Consider the following 25,850-nt stretch of genomic DNA (forward strand, 5'->3'; position numbering starts at 1 on the left):
AATTACCCATTCCCTCCAAGTAGAAGCACTGAAAGAAACACAGAGCTCATCATCATAATTAAAATTTTCTACAACAGTTTAAAGGAAATAAATGCAGTTTGGTTTCTTTGGGTTTTTGTTCTTACTTTCAAAAGTAACTACTTGCTCTCTTAAGAAAAGCCTACTGATGAGGCAGAGACAGAAACTGCTTATTCAGAATGCTCCTTATTATGGAAATGTTTGACTGCCCGTTTGGGATTATTTCAGAGGAATTAGGCACACAAGACTGGAAGGGAAGAAAAGGGTCTTCAAGCCACATCCCCGGCAATCGCAGCCCCAGGGCAGCCACATGATGCAAACGAGTCCTCAGAGCATCTCGTCCACACCCCACATATACAACACCCTAACGTCCCCCGAGATGTTGGAGCTGTGTCAGAAAACAAACCCACAACTATCAGATGGCACAGGGAGAGGGGAGAAGAGGCAGACAAATGTCTGAAATTGCAGTGGGTTTGCTTGGGGAAATTCCGAGATGACTGGCTCGGATGGGACGCTGGAGCTCTGTAGCCCTGGGTGTCACAGCCCACAGGACTTTGCACAGCCACTCTCTGCTGACCCCATTTATATTTGACAGGGCTTGTGCTGTAGCGGACCTGCAGCCTGGGTCAGAAAGCGCTGGGAGATGGAGAAGGCACCATGCTCCTCGGCTGCCTGTTCCAGCCACTTTGTTAAAAATGTATGACTCATCGAATGGTCTGCCTTCAGCCCCCAGCTGCTCGATCCTCAGTCGCTTTTCTCCGCTGCCCACAAAGCCTTCCAGCACTTAGTGCTTCTCCCCTTTGCCCTGCCATCAGCTCACCCCCCAGGCTGCCAGGCGATGAGATGTGCGGAGGTCTTGCTGAAATATGGCTTTTGCCATCTGTGTCATCCACGCAACAGATGGACACACTAAATAGAGGTCCTGAGCAAAGGTCCATTTGAGCCCTGGATTTTGATGAGCTGTCTATCAAACCCATTAGCAGGGCCAGCTCCATGCACAAGAAAATTAAGTTGTTGCTAAGCCAACACACTGATGAGAATGGCAGAAGAGCTGTGGACCCACTGCTTCCTTTGGCAAGGGCAGCACTTTACAGAGTCAGACTGACTGCGACTGCTGCCAGGAGATGGGTCAGAATATGGCCCGTGGTGGTTCCATCCATAGGGAAGAAGTGGCTTCACCCAGCAGCTGCAGGGAGAAAAAGCCGTTGTCTCCTGGCTCTCTCTCCTAGCTCTTTCTTTCATGTGTCCCTTCCCACTCCCAAAGCAAGAGTAGCCCAACTCCAGGTTCTCATCAAGAGCCATGATCTGGTCTCAGCCTACAAAAGCAAGGTCTGAAAGTTCATAAGGAACTCAATTAGCAGAAACGACAGCTTCAATGATGAAGGTCCATGGCATCAAGGACAGGGATTGCTTGAATGTCAATCGATGCAAGTATGGCCTCAACTGTGGGACTGTGTCACAGTCCTATAAATATGACTGCGTCACCCAAACTCCTGACTGCAGAGAGTCAGCAAAGGCTGCAGGAGCCTGCTGTAAAACCCCCAGCTGACGGAGCAGGGAGGTTTCAAGCAAGGGGACATGGCCCTTCCACTCACCCTTTGTGCAGGGAGACTGACGCATGAGTGATTTCATCCACCATGTCCTTCATCAACCTCACCTCATCTGCTGTTCCTGCAGCCTGGAACATCCCTCTTGCATTGCTCCCCTATACAGCCCCCTGAATTTCTCTCCTGCAGTCAAGTCCCAGCTGGAAACATGCGTTTTTCTACTCTTGGCTCAACAGAGCCAGTAGTGGGGCGGAGGGGCAAATGAGCTTCTGTTCTGCCTTGCACATTAGCAACAAAACATGACTGACTGCGTCCTGATTGCAAACACTTTATTCTTGGTGACAGCATGGTAGAGGCACAAAGGATACAGCTGGATTTGCAGAGCCCAACATGAGCTCTGCAGAACTGATAATTAGAAGAAATCATCTTTTTGACTTGTGAGCTGAGCACATTTGAACTGAGATCAGTGAGAGGGAATAAATATGAAAACCAATTATGTCATTTGAACCAAGTCACTTCCCTGATTATAATCACCTCCCCGTACGGGCATAAAAAAGGTGAAAAAATGCCCATGTCAAATTTTAAGCGAATTAGGGTGACCAGACTGCATTTAACGACTCTGTCGCTAGTAGAATTTAAGGGAAGTTGTCTGATGGGATTCTGAAGTCAGACATGCACCGAGATGGATAATTGGAGCATCGAGATGAGGATTTATGGTGCTGTTGCGATAGAGGACTCAGCGTAGGTTGTACAGCACTGCACCGCTACAGCAGGAAATCCTACTGCTGGCAGGCTGTGGGGTAACAGCAGCGAAGCTTTGGTATGTTCTGCAGGGTAGTGTCCTGCCAGAAGGTTTCGCTCTGGTGAAATCCAGAGTTACACAGCCTGATGGTCCAGCACCGCTCTTGGCATCCCAGCGATGGCTTCTTGATTGTAGCAAATGGAAGAAGTGAGGACTTCACTCAGAAAGGCAGTGAGAAGTCAGGCAAACGCTGCATGAAACAAGCGCTTGTGATCTTCTCCTGAATGTGGCTGAGACCCAGCTGGGTCAAAGACCCGCAGACACAATCTCTAAAAGCAGAGATGATCCCAAAGAATCCTAAACCCACTTATTACCAGCCTAAGGCTGGATCTGCAAGATGCTGAGCATCCACAAAGAGGTACCCGATTTCCTCCCTAGAAACACGTTCAGATTTCTTCTCTGTCTGGTCTAAATTAACCAATATTTAGTCAAGAGTATGTCTACACTGTCATTGTGCTCCAGGCAAAGGACAAACCCTGCCAGCAGCTGCAGTCCTTGCAGTAAGCTCCAGCACCCATCTCATCATCACAACCCTCTGGAACGCCTTGAGATGAGACAAAAAGCTTAAGAGACATTTGCTGGCTTTTACTGCGCACGCATGAACCAAGCCTGCGCTTAGGAGCTTGCTGAGCAGTGTTTACACACTTACATCCACTAAGCTTCAGCAGCTTTGCTACCTCTCAGTGGAGATGTTTTAAAAAACACATTTTTGATCCTTTGTTAGCTATCCGCTGGAGGTCTCATGGAATCTAAATTAAATACCACTAGGAGATCTTTAATCTGCAGTGTTTCCAGTAAAACCAGATGGTCTCTCTTGAGCACACAGGCTCATTCACTGAAGACTCTCCCGGCACGCTTATCCTCAACGCTGGAGCTCAGAAAGCGAGCCAGGCGCTCAGCAGGCTTGAATTGGCTGGGTTCCCCCGCCATCAGAGGGGAAAAGCCAGTCTGTGCCAGCCAAGGGTCTGAACCAATACTTGCTTACAGGAAGGAAATCAAGGAATTTGGACGGCTCTTCCCAGTGGAGCGCCAGGAGCATCTAAGAACCTACATTGTTGTCCTCTGCCCACAAAACAACTCGGGAAGGCACAAATACTTATGTCTGTCAAACTGTTTAATCTCCCCGGCTTAAGCCGCCTGTCCAAATTTGAAGCCTGACTAGATTTTCCCCAGACTGCTTGTAACTTTGTCTTATCCTTTTATTAAGATGAGGAGGATTATCTGAAGCTTTTGTTCGTTACAAATCCCCTTGTGCAAAGGCAAGGTGGTACTTTAGATGAAATCTTCATCCCGGGCTTCTCAGATGAGAGATGCAGTCCTTTCTCACAAGGGATTTAGTGACATTGGATGTTGAAAACTGGTACCAGATTGTTTGGGGGATCTATGATGCTCTAGTCCTCATGACTGCTGCTTTTCTCCCTTTGAACCTAAGAAGCTGTGGCTCTTCAGCCCTGCAGGAGGAGGCAGAAATCCTCATTTTTGGTGCTAGAAGCATAAAAATAAGCAAACTTTCACTTGAAATGTAAGACAGGAAAACAGTTCCTTCTAACTGTTTACAAACCCTGGCTCCTCCGAAAGCCTTTGTTTAGCTGCATCACTTGCTTTTATTTTAACTTGCTTTAATAATTGGCAATCAGCACCACTTAGCTAAAACATGTATAAATTTTAGTGTTGAATCCTTGCAAGCTAAACGCCCTTGGGGAAAGTGTGACCAGGTGTCCTCTAAGATGAACATCTGAGGGGGGTCTCAAGGATATTTGCTAGCTGGCGCACAGATGTACAGGCTTGCTGAAAATGGGCAGCAGGGACATCGGCTGGACAATTTTATCTTCAGCGAGCTGGGGGGTCCCTCCCAGACCAAGGGCTTTAGAAAGCACCTGGCTCTGCTCATGTGCTCTGTCCAAGGAGCAGGGCACAGCAATGATACGCATCCGTACCTCATGCATCCTCGAACCCTGTGAGACCCAGGGACTGAGCCTTCTGGATGGAGAGAGAGATAAGGATTTGTACCTGCAAAAATGTCAACTACCAGCAATTGCAGGTGCGGTTTAGGGGAGCAGGACATCTCCAGAGGAACACGCAGACCCAGGAGCAAGGCGCATAGCCCTGTTCCCGCAGAGCAGGTCCTGTGGTGAGTCACTTCCTTGCTCAGTTTTTCCCAAGCGTTGCTCAGAAGAGGAAAAAATGCCCCTTTTGTTGATGGAGTACCCGACTGGGAGCTGTGCCAATTTTGCTATGGCCTTGGGGGACTTTCTTAGCATTGGCAAGTGCCTGAGGTATTTAAATACCTTTCTGGGGTTGGGTCTTCATTTCCCTGGGTTTTCAGCCTCTGTCTTTTGTACAGTTTTTTCAGACTGTAAATGTTTTAGAGCAAGAAGTCTCTTTTATTATGTACAGCACCTAGCACCACAGAGCCCACTTGATAATAACGTTATTAAAAGCCCTGCTACATACCACCAAGGGCAAAGGTGGATACTGAATCAAAGGAGTTCTCATTAGCAAGCCAGGCAGGGATGCTGGAGGAACTGTGACACTTCGTGACATGCCACGTATGCACCCAAGAAGTCACGAGCTCCTTTCAAAGCCACCTGACGTTCCCCTGTGATCTCCTTGCAGGATGCTAACAGGACCAGCAGGGAGGAGATGTCTGACAGCCACAGCTTTTGATTGTTATTGTAACGTAGAGAATATTAGCAGAATCGGGCACTGAATCCATCCCTCAGTGCCTGTCGGTGCCTCTATTACTCAGTATTTTCATGTTGCGGTGGTAGAGCCTCCCCTCCTAGGTAATCTTGTTGGCAAGTTGCGGTGACTTTGGCTTAGTCTTTGGGAGGTTGTTCTGGGGAGTGGAAAGTGGAACATCCCGTAAGCAATTAGCAGGAGGAACACGTGCATTGCAGATGGTTAATCTGCCTGCTTTCATGTGAACAAAAGAGAAGTCCCTTGAATGAAAGCAAACGGGTAACTTTAATGCAAGCTACAGTAAATGCAAATTAACTCCACAAATAAAGAAGCTTTTCTTCTTGGAGCCAAGCAAACATTTCTCAAAGTTTGTATTTTAGATATACAATAATCTCTTTTATACCTCAGAAAGCCGTCCCTGCCGTGAGCAGTCTGAGATCTTCTTTGCAGACTGTAATCAGTCCATCACTAGCACTCAAGGATGAATATTAATGTTTGATTGTTCTCTTTGTATTCTGGCACGTCCAGTTGCGGGGCTGACTTCTCCTGCAGCCTGCAGCCTGCCCGGCCTCAGGTTTAGGCTGGAGTCCAAGAAGGTGCCTCACATCGAGCACTGGGACAAAGATCTCGGTATGGACCTACTGTCCTCAGCACTAGGGTGTATCAGATTTTTAATCCACTGATCCACGATGCTGCAAAGACCCTGTATCAATTCAGCTTGCCCCAAGTAGCTCATCCCTTGCTAGGGATGCTAGAGCTGATCAGGGCTGTGCGTCCCTTTGAGGACACCCATCCTTCCCCAGCTGCTCCAGGACAGCCTGAGGGCCAGGCAGAGGCAACAGCTTTAATCTGATGGTGGGGTAGAGCTGAGACAAACAGAAAGTTTGGGGCACTTCTTCAGGCAAGGGAGCCCATGCTAGTTAGGAGAACCACTGCTGCCCTCTCCCATCACAGCAGTGTCAAGGCAGAAAGGTGCCTCAGTTGAACACTCTTGGGCTGAGATCAAATTTTCATGAGCAGGGCAAAAGGTGAGGGGGACAGCAGCCCGCAGTTGCTGGGTGAGACAGGTCTGTGCTTACAGAGCAGCTGGGGTCACTGCTAATGGCCTGGCTACTGCAATGCAGGGGAAGAGAGTGGAGCCAGATGGAGATGACAGGCTGGGCCAGGTGGCCAAAGAGTCTGGGGAAGCATTGCCTAAAAATAAATATGACTGAGCATCCAGGGCGATGCCCCAACCTCAAAACTACGCAGCAGAAACTCCCGAAGGAGTAACCCCAGCCTCCCTCAGCACCCATCAGGGCAGGTCTTACCAGCATCTCCAGCCTCAACACTGCTGGTCCCATCTCCAGCCCAGTGCAAAACAGACAACAGCCACTTCAGATAATGCAGGGGAGGATATGCAACACCAGCCTCCAGCAAAGGCTCAGATGGTCCCAGCACTGGCTCCTTCCACCTGAAGTTCATGAAAGGAACGTGAAATCCAAAGCAGTGGCAGGCTTCTCAGTCCATTCTGGCATGACAGATTTGTAAGTCAGTGAAGCTGATGGCATTTGGGAGGATTTGGTTGCAGACGGATCAAAGAAAATCCATCCCAGGAGAAAGCATTTGCAATGAGAAGCAGAGTCTGTGTGTGAGACAGGGAGGAGGGAGCACAGTGGGGGTAGAGGAAAGGACACAAAGCAGAAGATTATTTTAATTTCCTTCTCCTTCAGGCTCTTTATTAGCACCCTGCCAGATCCCTCTCCCTGGCTGTTGCAGCGGTGGTAGGGGCCAGGCTAAATGTGATGGCAGGTGGGTGCAAATCAGGGGCAAGAGAGACTAAGGCATCTACACATCCCACATCTCTCACAGCAGCCCTGAGAGCAGAGGGGGGCTAGAGGGGACATACCAGGGATGGGGAGGGAATAAAGGACCGGTGACAGCTCCTGCTTCTTGTGACTGATCCAGGTGACCTGCTGCAAACACTACCCTGAGAGGTGTTAATAGGAGAAGGTGCAATATCCTGGTCAATCCACACCTGCTCGGGTCTGTACATCACCTACTGCCAACACGGCCGTGCCAGTCAAGCAGCCGCTTGCCTTCAAGGCTTGACTGCAAGGTGGCACTCATGGCCTGACCCTCAGCAGGACATGCAGGCAGGGAGGGAGGAGAAAGCTTACAGCAGCTGTGGCTGGTACTGGAGTTAAAGTCCATCCTGGGGCTGTAGAAAAGGAGATCTCATGGTATGGAAAAAAGCAACTAGTTTCAGCCCTCAGGTGTGGAGCTGCTGCCACGATGCTGCCAGAGCTGCTGCTTCTCCCTTGGCTTCCTAAAGAGACGAGGCTCATATGGACCTGCTGGAACGTGGGAGTACCATGCTGTCCAAAGGGCTGCCAGCCCCCACCCCTGAGGCTTTTAAACCTTCAGGCCCTTTCCAGAGCATGTTTTTCGGACGGATAGAGATCCTAGAGAGATGAAGTCCCACAAATGTTGTGAGCTGGATGACTAGACAGAGGAGGAGGACCCTGTTATTTTCTCCAGAGAGGCGCAGCTGCTGGAGCTCAACCCCTTGGTAGACAACAGAGAATACACACACACACACACACAGACTCATGCACACAGACACAGAGCCAAGCTGGGATGCACTTGGGGCAGATTTCACACCTTTCTGGATGCCAGAGAGCGCAATTGTGAGAGACGGAGGCACAGGAAAGATGATTCTGTGGCTTGATACAGGCTCAAAGACAGCTCTAAGTCATTTCCAAAAATAAGGACACATATAACCAAGTGAAATAAAGTCAGGACTGAGGGAGACGATAAGGAGACGAGGCAATTCCTGACTCTCCTTGAGGTGCCTCGGCGGGTGGGTGACCGAGCAAGCGCCTGGAAGCCTCCGCTCTGTCAGGGGCACGGAAGGTTACAGCAACACCAGCAAGACAGGCCCTGGAGTATTAGTGCTAATAGCCATCTCAACCAAATTAATTCAAATTGCGTTCAGTCGACCATTAAAGCGTTGTTGGTGGCAGCGCTTCCCCATCCGCTCACATTTTCGTGAAGTAATTAAAGCCATTAGAATGTAAACCAGCTTTTTTGGCTTGGGAAGGAAAGAAAGCAGGAAGGAAAAAGGGAAGCTGAATAACAGCTTAGCTAATTCAGCTAATATTCCCATTATTTCCGTATATACAAATTAGTTCCCATTCTCCAGCCATTTCCATTCCAATGCATAGGCTTGGATCCTCTGCAGAGGTGCCTATACCTCCGTGCAGCGGCACCCCCTGACCCCAGCTCAGCATCCATCTCAGGGAGGGTGCAGGCAGACGGGTTTTCATCCCATCGACCCTCACCCCTCAGGGGTTCGTATCCCTCAACGCAAGTCTGTTCTCTTCCCCATCGCGAATGTGTGCGAGGAGGGGAAAGAGCAAACAGGTTTTGTGCTCGAAGGAAAGAACCCCCCCCACAAACCCCTAAACAAATGGAGATAAGCAGGAGATTTGAGGTAACCACGCTGTTCCGGGAAGTCATTTCATGACTGAGAAACCCTCCCCACAACATTCAGCTGCAACATGAGGCCCCTCGAGTGATGGAGCTACTGGTGCAGGGTTTTTATTTATTGGGCAACCAAAGGAAAACGGCATTGCCGATGGCAGATGGACAAAGCCGGTACCTGGGGCTTAATTCTCCGCCTGGCGCTGGCCTGCGTGCCAGAGGGCAGGCATGGCTCGGGGCCAGCAGGACCTGTGGTGAGGATGGCTTTGTGACAAGTCCAGTGGTTAGCGAGAAATGGGCTGGAAAGCGGAGAGGTGAGAGAAAGGGATACCCAGCAAGGTGCGGAGGGTTGCTGGCAGGAGATAAAAAAGGCTTGGCAATGCCAGGGAGGAGGAAATCCTGCTGGACCCCAAGGCCAGATGACAGCTGTGTCTAAGCCAGTCTCCACTGGTGCCACTGTGGCCGGGCCAGAGCCAGAAACTCTGTGATCCTTCCAGGGCAGTGGCTGGGAACTGCTGCCTGCATGTGCATCCAAGGCAGATGCTGCCTGCAGGGCTGGCTCTGCCTAGGGACACTTTCCCAGGCTATGTTGGTTAGACAGAGATGGAAAAGCTCTCCCGACTGGCTGCAGCAGCGACTGGCCTGCTGCTCGTGCAGCTTCTTCCCCTCTTCCCACTCACCTCATCCTCACTGTCCCTGCTGAACCGCCCCTTGGGATGGCAGGGTTCTCGGGTCACACCAAGGGCCTGGGCAGCACAAGCCGTGCCTCTGCCCACACCACACCTTCACAATGGTGAAGCCTGAAGAGCAGAGCTGGCCCCATGTGCACTTTGCGCAGGCTTGATCCATGCAAAAAGCGCTGTGATGGATGAAGAGGGCACGATGTAGTTGTGCAAATACCTGGGAGATTGTGGAGGTGCTCTCCCTGTCTCTGCCTCTCCGCAGTCTGCCCCTCTTAACCCCACTGCTGCTCTGTGTAGGCAATGTAGGGGTGTGGGTTATCTGACATTTATTTTCAAGGCAGAGCACAGCAGAGGAGTTCAAGGGCATCTGAGGGGCATGTTGTGTCTGCAAATAACAGCAATAACTCCCTCCCTGTGAGGACCTTGAAGGGCACCAAAGGGCAAGTAATTCTGGATGCGGCAGCTATCTGGGGGCTCTCCTGAGCTCAACCCATGCTTTATTGGGCCATCTCTCGTGTTGGCTGACTTACCTCAACACTTCAGAGCTAAAAGTCTGGCAGCATCATGCAGCCTACAGGACCCAGAATGGCATAACCGGTTGGTTTTGTCATCTCTCACATCAGCAGGTTGGAGCATCAGGCTGAGAGCTCAACTTTCCCAAGAGGTCAGTCCATCTGAAGGATGATGTGCCCACAGCCAAGCTGGGCTAGGGGACTTGTGAGCACTCCTGGCTTAAGCTCAGCCAGCTGACGTTGCATGAGAATGGCCTAGGAGCACTCCCATGGACTGTCCCATGCACTGAGACACAGCAATGGGTAGCCGTGGACAGCTACTGGGACTGATTGCATGCTGGCCAGTGACAGGATCTGGACTAAAAAAGGTACCCTTTTTTCAGAGGGCTTTTAGCTTGATCCAGATAATTTCCTGGGGCTGGTTTAGTGGAAATGCCCCCAAACACCTGTACCAGTATGATGGAGGGCAGCAATAGCAGGCAGGAGATGCCAAGTACCCCTGGAGTGGGTTTGCAGCCAGATGTATGACAACGTGGAACAGCACCTCGTACCACTGCTTTCACAGCTTTCCCAGCAAGATCCAGCCCAGGCCCCAGGGAAGACAGGATGGATGTCAAGTCCATTACACAGCCCTAGGATGCCATTTTATGAGCATACTTGGGCAGCAAAGAAAAAATCCATTCAGGAAGCTAAGGAGCAAATTTACCCCTAGGGTTACTGATCCCTGGTGCAAATCAGAGGGTTTTCCCCAAGAAGTAAGTTGCTATTGATTCCAGGGGGAGCGAGGGGTACCCATAGGGTCATCTTCAAACTGGGGTCCCCACCAGCAGCCGCTCTTGCACACATGCTGCAGAGATCTTGGAGTAAGAAGCATTGGGAAACAGCGGGAGGAGGAAGGAGCTGCATTTAACTGGCAGATCTTTGTAGCGGGCTGCACTCAGGGCTGCCCAAATCCCCCAGCGCAATCTTACTGCTGCTCTCACAAAGTGCTCCTCTGAGAGCGAGGAGGACAGCACAATGCATCAATCACCCCGGGCATTCATCCCACCTGGGCCTCTCGGCACGATGTGGGGAGCGGCGCGTTCAATCAGACAACATTAAAAATAAGATTCATTTTTCCATTGGCATCAGCAAAAAAGGAAGAAGACGCCGCCGCCAATTGAGGCCAAGGGGCTCAATAGCATCTTTCACTCGCTTTTCTATGGGCTCTCAAAACTATGGGAGAAAATTGAAATCTGTCTCTTTCTGTCTTCTTTTCTTTCTTTTTTTTTTAATAATTCCTGGTATGCAAGGCCTTGTGCCGGGGTTGGTATTGTGGATGATGAATCCTGAGTCAGGCGGCGGGGAGGTTTGTGTCCTATCAGCGTGTGCTTGCCGTGGTTTGGGATAATGTGCCTGCCGGCTTGTCAGGTGCTGATGGGGAGCAGGAGGGGTGGGGGGGCTGAATGCATTTTTGATTGCTATAATTGCCACAGATTGGATGCTTGAGAGGAGCTAATTAACAAGGAGGCTATGGGCGGATTATACTTGCAGAACAGAATCCCATGCAGATCCTTTCCCTTTGTGCCACATGTATGAGATCATTGGTAGGTGATTATGGCTGTGAATACGGTGCTAATTTACTTTGCACGTCTGACGAAAATCCTGTACATAATAAAACGCGGAGGCAACTCAAAAGTGGCCCAGTTCAGAGGGGAAAGACAGCCTTGCTGCTAAAGCACTGAACCCAGAGCTAAGCTCCTGAGGTCTCCTACTTTCCCTGAGTAACCATGGCTGAGTGACAGCTCTTCCCCCTGCCTCAGTTTCCCTCCCTACCAAAGGGAGAAGGCAAGCTCGTAGCTATGGACCTTTGCAAGGTGCTGTGCACCCTGTTAGGGAAGATGCTGTAAAGAAAAGAACAGGAATATCATCATGCCATGGGAGCAGATCAGACAGCGCAGCAAAAATAACAGCCAGAAATCTGTGCACTTGGAAAAAATACATGTCTGTGTGAGCACTCTTACTCTCAGAAGAAAGGAGAGTAAGCAGCAGCCCCAGCTGTTCCTGCAGCCTCAGGATTAGGGAGAACTGACAGGCAGGATTAGCTCTGCCATCCTGATCCTGCTGCTCTTACGTTGTCTCACCAACATATCTCCCAGGCTTACCTCTGGTCCCTGGGGCCCTGAGCGGGAGAGGAGCAAAGGTTTCTCCTTAAACGTAGCCCTTATCCTGCTGGAGATGCTTGGGCTGGGGCTTAACCCAGGCTCTGATTTCAGGGCAAGATTACACTTGTTTTTCTCTCTGGCTGCTGGGCATTCCTGGTGACGAAAAATGAGGAGCTGTCCTATAGCTGCTCTGCCAACATACAGCTGGAACCTCACCAGCCAGGCAGGGAAAAGAGTTACTGGTCGTGGAGACTGAGCACCCATCCATCCATCCATCCATCTGTCCATCCGTTCATCCACATCCATCCACCCATCCCTCCCTCCATACCTGAGGGTTTTAGGAATAGGTTAGACTATGCAATACCCCTGTCTTGATTTGGAGAGCTGGAGAAGGGTTTGCCCAGGGTCCTTTCACTGCTGTTTGTGCCAGTGGGAGTTAGGCTGGGCAAGCCTGGAGGGCTTTGGCTTTTCCAAGCATGGCAGAAGTTTCCCAGACAGAATGCTTTGCTGGGAGTCAGGCAGCTTGATTAAGTACCGGTAGACTCCTTTAGAAAGTTGCAGTATTCCTCACAAATAGATCATATCTTTCCATTCAAAAATGGAAGTGACATTTGCAGGTTTGGTCAGACCTTTTATAGTATTGGGTAATTTTCACTTAAAATGTTTTCTGCACATTTCAATGGAATTTTTGTTTGGGGGGGGGGTGTTCAATACAGTCAGCATTTTCAGAAGAAAAGAAACAAAACCATTTTCGAAGGTTTTTTTCTTTAACTAATGTCAGCATTTTGGACTCCAGATTATATACAGGGAGTTGATCTGTGGAAGAAAAAGGTCTATTTTACCAGAGTAATTTTTTGATTAAGGTTACTGTTTCAATAATAATGGCTCCCCGTTGATACCAAAATGGAAATATCACTGGAGGATCTCCTAATAAGAATACACTGTTTCATAATATTTCCTCAGTTTTATTTGATTTTGTGCTTATTTATTATGCTCCGTATGATGGTTCCTATAAAACAAAGCTCCACAGCCAGCCTTGTCCTGCAATCAAGAACGGCTCACCTAAACTTTACGTTTAAATTAATCAAGTCCAAAGAGAGAGCGATATCTGTCTGCAGGTTTAAAAACAGGACTCGTTTCAACAACAGGAAAGGGTTTTCTTCTAAAAAAAAAGCAAGAGGTGTAAAAATGGATTTCCACTTCTGTCATGACTGAATTTAAGGAGAACAATCCATGAATGAGAAAGGATTTGTTCTGCTGAGGGAAGAGGTTGCTGCCAATTAGCAATCTGGGCTGCTGGAGTCCAGGGAGATAAACTGAAGAGGAAATATTTCATTTATTGAGAGGCAGGATTGACTGTCTGCGAATGCTTTTAGACAAGATAACGATTGAACCTGGCCTCTGCACAACTCTCCTCTCTTTCTACAGGGACAAGGGCAGAGCATCCGCGGACTGTCTCTCACTGCAGAAAGGAAGAGTAGCCTAAGACTTGAGATAATACAGAGAAAGGAAAAGACGTGGCTGACAGTCAGGCTAAAAGCCTGTTCTTGGAAACAACGAGGGCTTAAGCTTTGAATAAAACCCAGACAATTGATGGGGCCAAGGCTTGGTGTGCTGTGGGGGAACAGACCTGCCCATCACCGGCCACCTGGATCCTTCATGAAGGGAGGATGGCTGTACCCAGCACCCTGCTCCCAACCAGCCCCAGCTCATTGCCACAGAAACCATTTGTGCCATTTTGGTCCAGGCCCCCGTGTTGATGCTGGCCATTTTCTGACGATGTCCTGACCCCAGGTTTTGCTTTGGACCATTTTAAACAATGTCCCCATCATGCTGAAATTTCTCTTTTCAAACAAACACTCCATTCTTTTTTTCCTGTCCTTAGCAAAATGTTTTCCATCCCTCCAGGTCAAACTCTGGAAATTTCCCTTTGAAAAGTTGGAGAGTGGACAGGGTGGAAGGCAGGGATCAAACCTGAAAACATGGCGTCACCTCCAAAGACAATGTGTCCAAAGACAATGTAAGCTCGGGGGGGGGGGGGGTGGGAAGAGAGAAAGAGGAATACGTAAGAGGATGTCGTAAGGGGGTTTGCCTTTTTTAATCATTCACATTGAAACATTGGCATGATTTGCCCTAATTTCTAAGCAAAATATGTATCTCTGGTGCTAAGGAGAGACAGGTTGTCACAGATGTGGAACAAGCGGGGTAGAGATACTGGCGGTGCACATCGCTAACGGAGCCGCATTAGCATATTGGCATTTGGGCTGGTGCCTTATCTCGGGCTGACTTCTGAATTAAAAGTAATTCCAGGTACTTTCCTTCACCTGGAGCAGTTTGTGACTTTATTATTAGGATTGATTTTTGTCCTACTGAGCTCTGCCTTCCCCCGCCGAGCGGCCGGAGAGGCCAAGTCCTGCCCTGGGGAGAGGAGGGGGCGGCCGTGAATGCACAGCCTTGTCTCCCGAAAGCACCCGCGGGGAAGGAGGTGCGGGGCTCGCTGATAAGGGATGGGAGGGGAGCAGAAGAAAGACCCGATGACGAACCTGGCCCAGACAATGAAGTGCTATCCGGGCACGCAGGCTGGCAGCCTTGGAGTGCACAGCCCAGATAACGAAGCGCTGCGCACGTGCACAGCCTGTGACCACCTCCCGTGTGATGTTAGGATGCTGCTGTCCCCTCCATTGCTTCCCAGCATCCCCATTCCCAGCCATGGCTTCTGGGGGATGCCAAAATCTCACTCCAGCTCTGGGTCCCTCTCTCCAGCCCCCCCGTGATGTGCAGACAGCCTTCCTCCCTTCCTCCTATGACAGCTCTGGGATCCTGCTTCTACAAAGGGCTCTCGTCCCTCTCATCTTTAAAAAAAGAAGATTCCCATTAAATACTACAAAGCATTTATTGGCCAATGGGTAAAATGAACGGGTTTCTTTAGGACTGCAATGATCATTAATGAAACTTCAGGGTCCCTGTTGGGACCGTGGAGTAGAATAAATGACCTCTTGCTCATCATTGTCTCCCTGGTTTCTACGATTCTGCACCAGAAATGATCCAACTGCATTTAAGGAGAATCAGATTAAAAACAGATTAAAGTAAAAGCACCTCATGCCCCTGTTCTGATTTAGCTGTGATGAAAAACAGACCATGAAGTAACTTGATAATGGGAGGAAGCTCATTTAAATATTCCCCTCTCAACAGAAAGAGGTTTAAGAATTAAATGAATGAGGAGATTTTCCTTTTAATGAGATTAGCCTTTTATAATTGCTCCTTATGGACCACTCAAGAGATTTGGAAGGAAAAAAGTTATAAAACATACCTGGAAAACATTGCATTAGAAACCAGCAAACCCTGGCCCTTCACCATCAGTTCCAAAAAGTGAAATTCAAACTAGTTTTAACTTAGAAATCACTCATCTAAAGTGGCTGCAACTCCTCCAGATCCTCTCTGCAATTACATGGCTTTGTAAAGAAAGCAAAACAGAGGCTTGAGATTTGCAAACCTTAATACATTTGCTAAAAATTCTCCCCTTTCCCCATGGAAACACAGATTTTATTTTTGAGTGTCAGCTGTCTGGCAAGGCCATGTGATTTCATTTCATCTTTCCAAATTTCAGTCCTACCAAAAATAAAGACTGGACAGAGCCGTCCCTTCTGGGTTTGAAATGCCAGCTTGATTCAGAAGAATTACAGTGAGATTAGACTGGAAGTTTTGTGTCTGAACTTGAAGCATTTGGCTCCAAAGTCCCAGCTTTGGGCTGTGTAATAATAACACAGTAAGGACATATACACACATATTGTTTCATCCCTCTCAGATTGTGATTTATATTTAGTGTCAGGCTCTTTTGGATGAGCTGAAACTGATATTCAGAGCAGGCTTTTCTTACAAAGTGGGATTGAGCAGTTGCTTTCCCTGTTCCAGTTGATGGCAGCAGGCAGTAAATGAGATCAATAGCACTCTTTCTTAGCAAGCGTTTCTCCATGCGCTGCGTATTCACAGCAATCGTCTGGCTCCTTTTCTTTCCCTCTTCACCTGCAGCGGTTGCGATGAACCAGCATTGGGCAGCCGGCAGTACCGGGACACAGGCACCTCTCAGCCCTGTGCTGCAGGATGGATCTTGCACCTTTCACATTGGGATCCCTACATCCCGTTCCCAGCCATTCTCTCGGGATACACAAAAGCTACTAAATACAGGGAGAGACTCCGCTCCCTGAAATTTGGCTGCCTTGGAATTGAGCACGACATCTATGTGAGCTGTCCTGTCCTCCCCGCAGTCAGAGGGGAGAGAGGCGTTTCCAGAGGATGCTCTGCTCCACTCCAGGAGGGGGTTTTAAGGCAAGTGGGATGATGAGTGTGCCAGGAGGCCACTTTCTCCCATCATCTCCTGCAGGACCAGCTCGGAGCAGACTCCTCGCTGTCAGGGGCTGAAGTCAAGAGAGCTGGATCCCGACCAGGATCTGCTGGGTTTTGCTAAGGCACAGCCCAGTGCAACCATGCTGAATACTGGAAAGCCCCGCTGGCTGTGACACCGGGGGGTCAGGCTGGGTGACACAGCCATGCCCCACGGCAGCTGGTGCTCACAGGCAATGGCCAAAGCAGCTCACCAGGGCCATTGGCCGTTTGGCGCAAGGCAGTGGTCAACATGTCAGTGGCTGCTTACCCGTCTGCTAGAGCTGCTCAGCCCTTTTCTGTCAAACCATTAGACTTTGAAGAGGATTTTTCCTTCCAGTTTCATTTTGTTATCAGAAGTCAAGTGCATTTCTACAGCTGTTAGGATTGGTTTACTTTGATTTATACTTCCTTTCCATGTTTGCAAAGGCAAACAGACGCCATTTTCTAAGCGTCTCTGCTACCCACTAACTGCATTCTCTTTTAAATCTGTGCTGGTACCAGAACCAGGGTGGAAAGTGAAAAGTGCCGTTAATGAATCCAAAATTTCATCTCTGTTCACCCACCATCTGATGCTGTGTGCTCCCCCCTGAGCTCAGCAGGGCTTGGGAGACACTCTTAATCGTGCATCAGATAAGAGGAACTCAGCTTAACCATTCTTGGCCTTGAATGCATACCAACGGGCTTTATGTTAATATTTGCAAATAGCTTCTCAGAGGAGAAAGATATCTCCCAAGCTTCTCGTCTTCTGGGGTTCTCCAGGCAATGGAGGGGGACAGATGCAGCCGTCGGCTGTTAGCACAGCCCAGGGATGGGGGCAGAGGCAGAATCACAAATATTCAGCTTAATGCACCCAGCTGGTGGGGAAGCTGGGTGAGGTCCTGGCACCCCGGAGCACTCAGAGAGCACCCTGGGCAGTCTCCTGAGGGGAACTGGGTGACGTTTTTTTGGTGAATCGAGAGGGATGATTTTTGCTGAAAACCAGACTTTCCGGAGGGCTGGAGCTATTTGAGAATTCAGGTCAAATGCAGAAAGGAGTCTTGGTGGAGACGAAAGGAGGGTGTTTTTAGAGAGAATGTCAAAACATTTTCTCTCTTTTTTTTTTTCCCCTTGTTACAAAGTAATTTTTTTTTTCTTCAAAAATTGCCCTAATTTTCTGGAGACACTAAAACAAAACACAGACAAACAAACCCATCTGCACAGGATTGAGTGGAAGATGGGGGCTGACTGGAAACCACATTTTCCTATCTTTGTTTTCACTCGGGGAGCACAGGAGGCTCAGGGAGAGGAGGCTGCTCTAAAGAGGAAAAAACCCTTCTTTTTAGTTCACCCAAATCATTCTCCACAGCCAGAGTGTTAGTGAGGCAGCTCCCTCCTGGAGCAGATAGAATGGAGTAGCTGGGACAATGTCCTGTCAAAGAGCCCTATTGCTAGGACTCCGGGGTGTCCGAACAAGCAAAGTTTGGAAGCTCCGGTTCATCAGTTTTTCAGGAAAAAAGGAGGAATTTCCACATTTGTTGCTGGGGTGGCGGTGCCTGCTCCCCGCCATCCCCACTGAGCCGGCTGCCTGGGGAGTGATGCCTCCCCATCCCTGTCCCCATCCCCGTGGCACGGCGAGGGAGAGGCTTTCATTCCTCCCTTGCTGTCACCTCGGCACCATCTACCCCTGCGAGAGACTTGGCAATTAAACTAATAAACAAAGCAAGCAACACTGCGTGCGGAGGCTAATGTACCATAATGCTCTGAAACACAGGCAGCCGCTGCCTCACGCTGAGCAGCGAGAACGTATTTGAAAAATGTATCTTCCTCTGACAGCAGTTATTTCAACATTTTCTTTCTTTTTTTTACTTCAAATAAGGCGTTTACTTTCCCCCAGCTCATAATCTTGTTACGGAGAAGAGCAGAGGGCAGTGGGAAAAGGCAGAACAATTACACTTTTTAACACAGTCAAGGTTGGTGGGATTTAAATCATAGGAAAACAAACAGAATTTAACTGCCTGGCTGAAGTCACATTCATGCCGTGGGTATTTATGGCAATCATCACAAACAACAGGAGGCGATTAGATGTTGCTGAGAGCCTGAGTGCCAGCTGGGGAGCAGGGGCTGACTCTGCCCATGTGCTCTTTAAAGCAAGGATCGGGGGGCGTGCATGTGCATCCCTGCATGTGCCCAGGGGCGTGGGGTTGTGCTTGGTCTGTGCATTTGGTGGCTATCTCAGAAAGACCTTTGCTGGGCTGCTGGGGAGCTCCCCCTTTAGCAACCGCCCCATGAGCCAGGTGAGGACACAGTGTCCCTCGACGTGTCTCTGTCTGCACGCTCCGTCTGGCATGGGTCAAGACCCAGCTTACTCTTTCCCTGCAATGTCGATTTGCTAAGGGACACCTAAGTGAACCCGTTTCTGGAAGGAGGCAGCCTGGACACCTTTCCATGCAGTTTGGGTGGAGTGGATATGGCTGGGACCAGGACACAGCAGCCTCTAAATACTGACTGCTGGTATTTTACTTCCCTGAGCATCTCCCCTCAGCCATCCGAGCAGAATCCTAATGGGTCAGTTCCCCAGCAAAGCCACCTCATCTCCACTCCGGGAAAATAAACCCCATACAGCCAGAACCACTGAACTGTTTCAAAGGATAAAATCCATTTAGAAATCCCCCTTTTCCAATTCCCAAACAAACATGCCCATGTTAATAAAGCAAAATGCTCTCACCCAGAACAGCTCCGGCAGGGGAAAGGGTTTTAATGCACGAGCGGGAGGGAAAATCAACTTGCAAGAAGAAGAGCTCTGGCTGGGTCCCCTGGGCCTGGGCAGGGGCACGGTTTATACTCAAATTGCTCTTAAAAAGCAGAAAGAGAAAAGCTCTCTGAGAAGTCTGACCCTTGGGCACCTCAAAGATGGGGGCACAAACTGTATGATATACTGACTCAGAGGAAAGAAAAGGGGGTGGAAACAGACTGAGTCTCATTTTGGAGGTGGAAAGTAAAGGAAGGAAGAGGACAGACAGATCATCTGCTGGCTGGTGGAGTTGGATTTAAACCCATCTCAAGGCATAATGGCTCCAAATGGGACCCATAAGTCACCCCCAGTGGGAGCAGCTTTCAGCTGGACCTCAGCATCCCCTTAGCCAGCTCCCTGCTGTGATCATACTCCGTGCTTGGGTTTATTTGTGTTGGAGGCTCTGCAAGGAAGGACGAACATGAGAACTCACTGCACCTGAGGAACCAGACAAAATAATTAGCAACAACATCAGTGAAAATAAATTAAACGTGCACCAAAAGAATGGGAGCTCTCCATTCCCCACCTCTGTCCTCTAGACAACACTCTGCAAATGGAGATGTTGGAGACAGAGGCTGATGTAAAACTATTTGTTACAATGTGAATATTGAAATTCCAGAGGCACCAAGCACATCTGCACAGATGGGAAAATTATAGTTACTGCGCTTGGGTTGTATGACAAGTAATTTTTTGCACCCCGAAAAACAACTCAATTGTGGGAGGAATGTGTCAGTCGCAATTTTGTAACTTAATGAAATAAATCAACCAAATGGAAAGAAGACATGAAGATGAGCCCACACAGTCTCGTGGGAACACAAAGGCCACATGAAGCCAGCTGCTGGGAAGCCGAGATCTTGTCTGGAGGACTTCGGAGCCACCCTTGGGGTGATGACAATAGATTCCCCAAGTGAGGAAGCGTCTTTGAACTTTCTCCAGGCTGTGGGGCTGAGGTTTCAGGAATGCATGGCCACTGAGCTACAAAAAGGCCACTTGTTGCTCAGCTCAGCAGTGATCTCAGGGGACTCTGGATGAAGTCCTGCCCCTCCCGACCTGCTGGGATGCTGCTGTGTCTCCTAAGAGGACACAACAAAGCAGAAACTGAAAACCTAGGAGGCTGATATCTGCAGGATGAGCAGAGACTGACAGCAGGAAGAGTCAGAGCCGTGCAGAAAGGCTGGGAGAAACATCACGGCTTGACCCTGCAAAGATGAGGCGGCACTCCTGGCACTCATTTAAGTCCAGGTAGACTGAGTAAACCTAGAGTAGAAGAGTCGGAGCAAGGCTTGGCAAACCCCACGCTGCTTCCTTGTCATGTAAAGGAGGCAGAAAATGTATGGCAGGTACACAAGGAGCATCTTTCCACAGCAGAAGCCCAGGACAGCACATCCTTTGGCCAAGGATATGTAACGCTGCCTGCCTGAAATAATGGCCAAAGGCCCACAGCACCCAGCTCTCCAGAGAGGAGATTTTACAGCAGGAAATCGATTTCCAGAGGCTCCCTCATTAATTTTCATGGCACCCACAGTGTGGTTTTAGAACAAGAAGAATTATTAATGTTCAAAGTTACCCGAGCACTGTCGGGAACACAAGGCCCTCCGAGAGTCAAAGTGGGGGCTGGCAAATTGGGGAAGGAAAAGCCAGAATTGAGCGGGTGCATCCTTCAGGGCTCAGCTGGGCTTGTCCTCAGAGGCAGGCAGAGGGAGAAAAGCAGAAACCTTGGAGAAAAGGTCCCCTGCCCCCTTGATGCCTCTGCTGTTTGGAAGGAAATAAGTAGCATAGACATTTAGCTTTTAAAAGGGGAGAACATTGTCTAATTGCACTGGTTCGGGGCTGCCCTGCTTCTGAGCCACCCCAGGCTTCCAGGGAGCAGGACAGCAGGCAATTAGGAAGGGCTAAATATTCACAAGAGTAGAGCTCGCCACTGGCTGGCGACACTGATCTTGCCCTTGAAATCACATCTGAGCTTTGGTGACATCTCAGCTAATTAATGAGCAAACCAGCCCAAGTCTCCCAGATTGAAGTATTAGTTCTGGTCAGACATAAACCAGTATCCCCAAAACTGTCCTGAACTATCTCCTGGCTAACACAGGAGAGGGGATAAGAGCCCAATAGCTGTAAAGGCATCTCTGTCCGGCTGTCCTTCATCTGTCTTTGCACGTTCCAAAGCATCTCGGTGCTTTTGGGCTGCCCCCCGCCTGCAGCCTGCCCCTGCCCACCCCCAGCTATCCCTAATGCCAGCCACTTCCTTGCACCTCCAAACACAAGATCCAGGCGCAGCGAGCTGGATTTTGCTGTGCCAGGGGATACTCACTGGCTGGCACCGCATCGCCTGTGATCTCGCCCCGTTGGAGCAAGAGAAAATAAGTACCATTTGTTAACATGCCAATCGTTCTTTACACTGGCTGATTAAAAAATAATTACCCGCAGCCATTATTGAGCACTCTTGCAAATGAGCTGTGGGAAGCTGTGACCGTGCGCTTAGCACACAGTGTGTCTTGCTTGTTTCAATATTATTTTAATTAAGTATCTGGGTAAAAGGCCTTTCTAATGTAACTTTCTTTTCATAAGCAGAGAGCAGGGCTCCATGCTCGGCTGAGAGGTGCCGGACTGGTATAACCCGGCGTTGCTCCAGGCTGCTTCCAGCATGGCGGCACAGTAGGAGCCACCGCTGCTTCGAATTCAAGAGGACTAATCTTAGGCAGACCCACAAAGCAAGAGAGCTCATCTGCACCCGAGGGACACAGCCGCAGCAGATAGCTGGAAGGCATGACTGCCCTCGGACCGATCAGCTGGGACCACCTGGCTTGGGCTGGGATGAGGATGGGGTGGAGACGGTGGCCAAGGACATCTCTTGTGGCTGGGGTACTTTGGGCTGGTTCTCCTGCAGGCACAGGGGACCGGCACTGCCAAGGTGGGCTGGCCCTCCTGGCCAGGCGAGAGGAGAGGACCTCAGTTAGAAGAACTCTGGGAGAGCTTCATCCCACTGCAGGACCTCAGACCCCCAGCACAGCTTCACTTACCATGGACTTTTTTGTTCCTTCCACAAAATATTTTGCAAAAGAAAACAGAGAAGGGGTGGAAGAAAACCCGTGTGTGATGCTTATCCGTCCAGCTCCCGCAGCTGCCTTTGTGCATGACTCAAAGCAGTCGCATCACGCAATTCCATCTCTTTCTTATTTATGTGTTTTCCCCTTCCCGCATCCCAGACGGGGCTGTATTTAGCAGACCACATAGTCACCATCATTTATTTTGGGGGGGTTTTGCCCTTTCACATGTGCTTACATTCTCTCACGTAGCATTTAAGCTGCAGCATTGGTTTCAATTATCTCTCGTTTGCAAGCGAATTAACTTGGCAAACACATTTCAGATCCTCAGCTGGTGTAAAACTAACATTGCGCTGGAGAAATCAAATTACCGCACAGATTCAAGCAGCACAAAACAGCCCCAGAGGTTCCTCTTGACCTCTCAACTCCCTCTTAGCAGTCAAAATTTCCTCTCCAGTTATTTCTATCAGGATAAAAAGATACCCCTGAGTGGATGGACTCTGAAGTCCCTATAGACCTGGCCTCCCCATTGCAGCCAGGCTGGGGGGCGATGCTGAGCCCTGGGCTGGGTCCCTGCTGCAGGCTCTGTTTTGGGGGATGCAAAACCTGGGGAGGAATGAGATGTCAGGAAGGGTGCTGCTGTAACGGGCCATCATCACAAGAAGAGCTTGCAGCAGGGTGGATGAATGATCTCTGACTGTTCTTTCGCAAAGAGTCAGACTGGCCGTGCTTTACTCCTGGAGCAACGCAGAAATGACATAGCTTTTTGATCAAATGGACACTTGCATTTCCCCAGACAATTCTTCTTTGTGAGCTGAGAAATGTACTAATTCCAATAGATGCTCCAGAAACCTGAAATCCTGAGCTTCAGACTTTGAACAGAAAAATAAATAAAAATTGCAGGGGTTTTCCCTTGCTTCAACAAAAACATATGTTCTCGCCAGACTTTTTTTGATGGAAAAAATAACACATTTCCCAAACAGCTCTAGTTACTGCAGATGACTTCGTTTCTCATCTCAGACACTGCCGTGGCAGGAACGTAGAAAGCAGAATTGATTAGAGCAGGTTAGGTTAAATAGGGAGCCTGGTGATGAAAAGCTGCTGCCGCTCTCTCTGCATCCATTCAGGGCCATTAGCAACCCTCTCAGCCAGGGCTGCTGCCCTGTTGTTGAATTCTGCTCTAAGGAGCCGCACCATGTGTCTCAATTTCTTCCTGCAGCTCAGTTTTCAAGCACATTTTGCCCCTGCGTGTGCTTCCCCTGCCAGAGGTGGAGCTCCAGAAAGAGAGGAAGGAGTTGCCGTATACATAATTTGGCAACGCACTTTGGAATCCCTTGGGATGAAGCTTGCTGGATCAGTGCACTCTACTGTTATGAGGATGTTGATGACTCTCCTATTGTCCCCTGAAAGCCAGGCTAGCAATTTCTAAAGCCTTTTTCTTTTTCTTTTTTTTTTTTTTTAAATGCAATAACCCTTCCCTGTAGCTTCCTCCAGGCAATTGCTGTTCCCAGCATAGACTCACACTGGGTCACCCAGATAACCTGGAAAGAGCCCTTTGCCAGTCCCTCCTGTTCTTTGACATAAAACTACTATATCTTATTCGCCACCACATTAAGCTGGCTGAGAGGGGAACAGGGTTGTGGATGCAGTGCAGTTTGCTCTGACAGTCTCTTTTTTTTTCCTTCCTTGGATAATTTCATGGTCCATTGGTTTCCTGCAGCTGCTCCCCGCAAACGCACACACATCGCCATGGTATATGAGCTTCCCTCTCGCTAGTACAGGCACGGGGCAGACTACACATGTAGGGGTCACGCTTGCTCTGGGGGCTCGGGAAAATCGGCTCACTCGTGTCCAGGGGTCTGCAGATCAGGATCCCCAGGGATGCTGATGTCGCCCTCACTTGGTACATGCTAAATGCAGGTGTGGAAGTGCTGACCTGAACCAGTGGATGAGGACTGGCCCCAGGGCTACTGCAGGAGCTAAAGCATCCCATCACAGCCTCTGGGCTGCCCCAGCTCACAGCAGCTCGCCCCGAGCAGCCAACAGGTCATGGTGCCTGCAGCATCCTTCCCTTGCAAGGAGAGCAGCTGAAGCATCTTATGAGGCCCCTGCCCTGGAACAGAAGACGCGATCTGTCCCTTATTTTTAAATCATCTAGGGTTAAAAAAAAAAATAATAATCTGTGCAAGAGGATTTTGCGGCTGTATTAGAGTGGTCAGTTCTGAAACTTGCAGAATTGAGGAGCTGCTTCCCAACAGTGCAGTCAGTGCTCAGAAGCTGCGACCCTGAATTTGCAGGGACAGGCTGTCCCATCCCTCGGGGAGAGGCTGGGGGCAACAGGACAGGCAGTCCCTCTTCTGTGGCCTCACCGGACGGGCACAGTGTGGGTGGAAGGGACTGATAAGACTGATGTCTCTCCAAAATGACAGCTTTTGCTTGGAGTTCGCTTTCTCTCCCTGACAATTGAACTTTGGGAAAAAAAAAAAAAAAAAAAGGCCAGAGCAGAATGTGAATCCTGCCTGGAAAGGGAAAAAAAAACCCAACAAAAAAAAAAAAAAAACAACACACAAAACAAAGGGAGGGGGGAGATTTGGTGGATGTAAAACAAAGAAATGTTATTCATGGGCATTATTGATTAAGTTTTCCTCACCAACACATACGTAAATACTTATCTCTCAAATGAATAAGAGGCTCTGTAATGCCGGCGGGAAGAAGGGAAAAGATTATTGAAAACGTGAGGGTCAGAGAAGCGTCCGGCTGCAACGGATGCATTGAGAAGATAAACGAAGATGTCTTTGTCAACACATCGGTCTGCCAAAGACCAAGTATGATAGAAGACAGCCATTTTCGGGCACTGGAAGCAATGCTTGGGCTTTGATAACAATGAAAGAGAGATTATGGAGCAGATCCTCACCTAGGCTAATTCGGTGCCAGGACCCCAATCACAGGGCAACTACACCAATTTACATCACCTGAGGATCCTGCTCGCTCTGGACAAAACAGCCCATCAGCAGAAGGGCAGAAGTGGAGATTTATGGCAACCTCTGTAGGGCAGGGAGAAAAGGGAAGAGCAGCAATGAGTGGGATCAAAGGAGAAACAGAAGAGAAATGGGAGCTCTGACCCATGAGCACCACCAAACCTGCCAAGCCCCTGGATACCACACCACCCCCAGTGCTGCCCTGTCTGCTGCCTCTGCTCAAGAAGTGGGAGGGCACATGGGTCATTGCCTGCAAACAGCTCCTGCTGCGGCTGGCTAGGACACTGAAGAAAGGTGCCAAATCCAATGAGGCTAAATCTGGCCCGTGAGCCAAACCCACAATCTCGTGTAGCACCATGAAACCAGGTTTGGCAAGCAGAGCTGGGACCCCCCCACACCTGAAAGGACAGGAGCAGATGGGAAGGTTTGGTGCTGAGCATTTGGTGATATCAGGCCAGCAGCTCTTGAGCCATCTGAAGGCTGTGAGGGACCATCAGGATAATCTGTTCTGGCATCCAGCATCCCCATGGGATCAGCTTGTGTATCCTGCCCACAATTCATGGCTCCATCACCATGACTTTCTCTCAAGGCAGCAGGACTGTCTCAGAGACATATTCAACCTGCTCAGCACAGCTCAGGTCTTAATCTTTCTAATCTCTACATCTGCCACCATGTGGGCAACAAATGCTGGGCACCATACAGGCAGGATTTCCATTGAATGAGACATCGCAGCTGCTGTGCTGACAGATGCTGACAGTGGATGCCCAGCAAGGAGTTAAGAAGAGGGCAAGCTCCCCCAGCATGGAGCGAGCTTGGCAAACA

The sequence above is a fragment of the Calonectris borealis genome, chromosome 9 (genome assembly GCF_964195595.1).
Source record: "Calonectris borealis chromosome 9, bCalBor7.hap1.2, whole genome shotgun sequence".
NCBI classification, from domain to species: domain Eukaryota; kingdom Metazoa; phylum Chordata; class Aves; order Procellariiformes; family Procellariidae; genus Calonectris; species Calonectris borealis.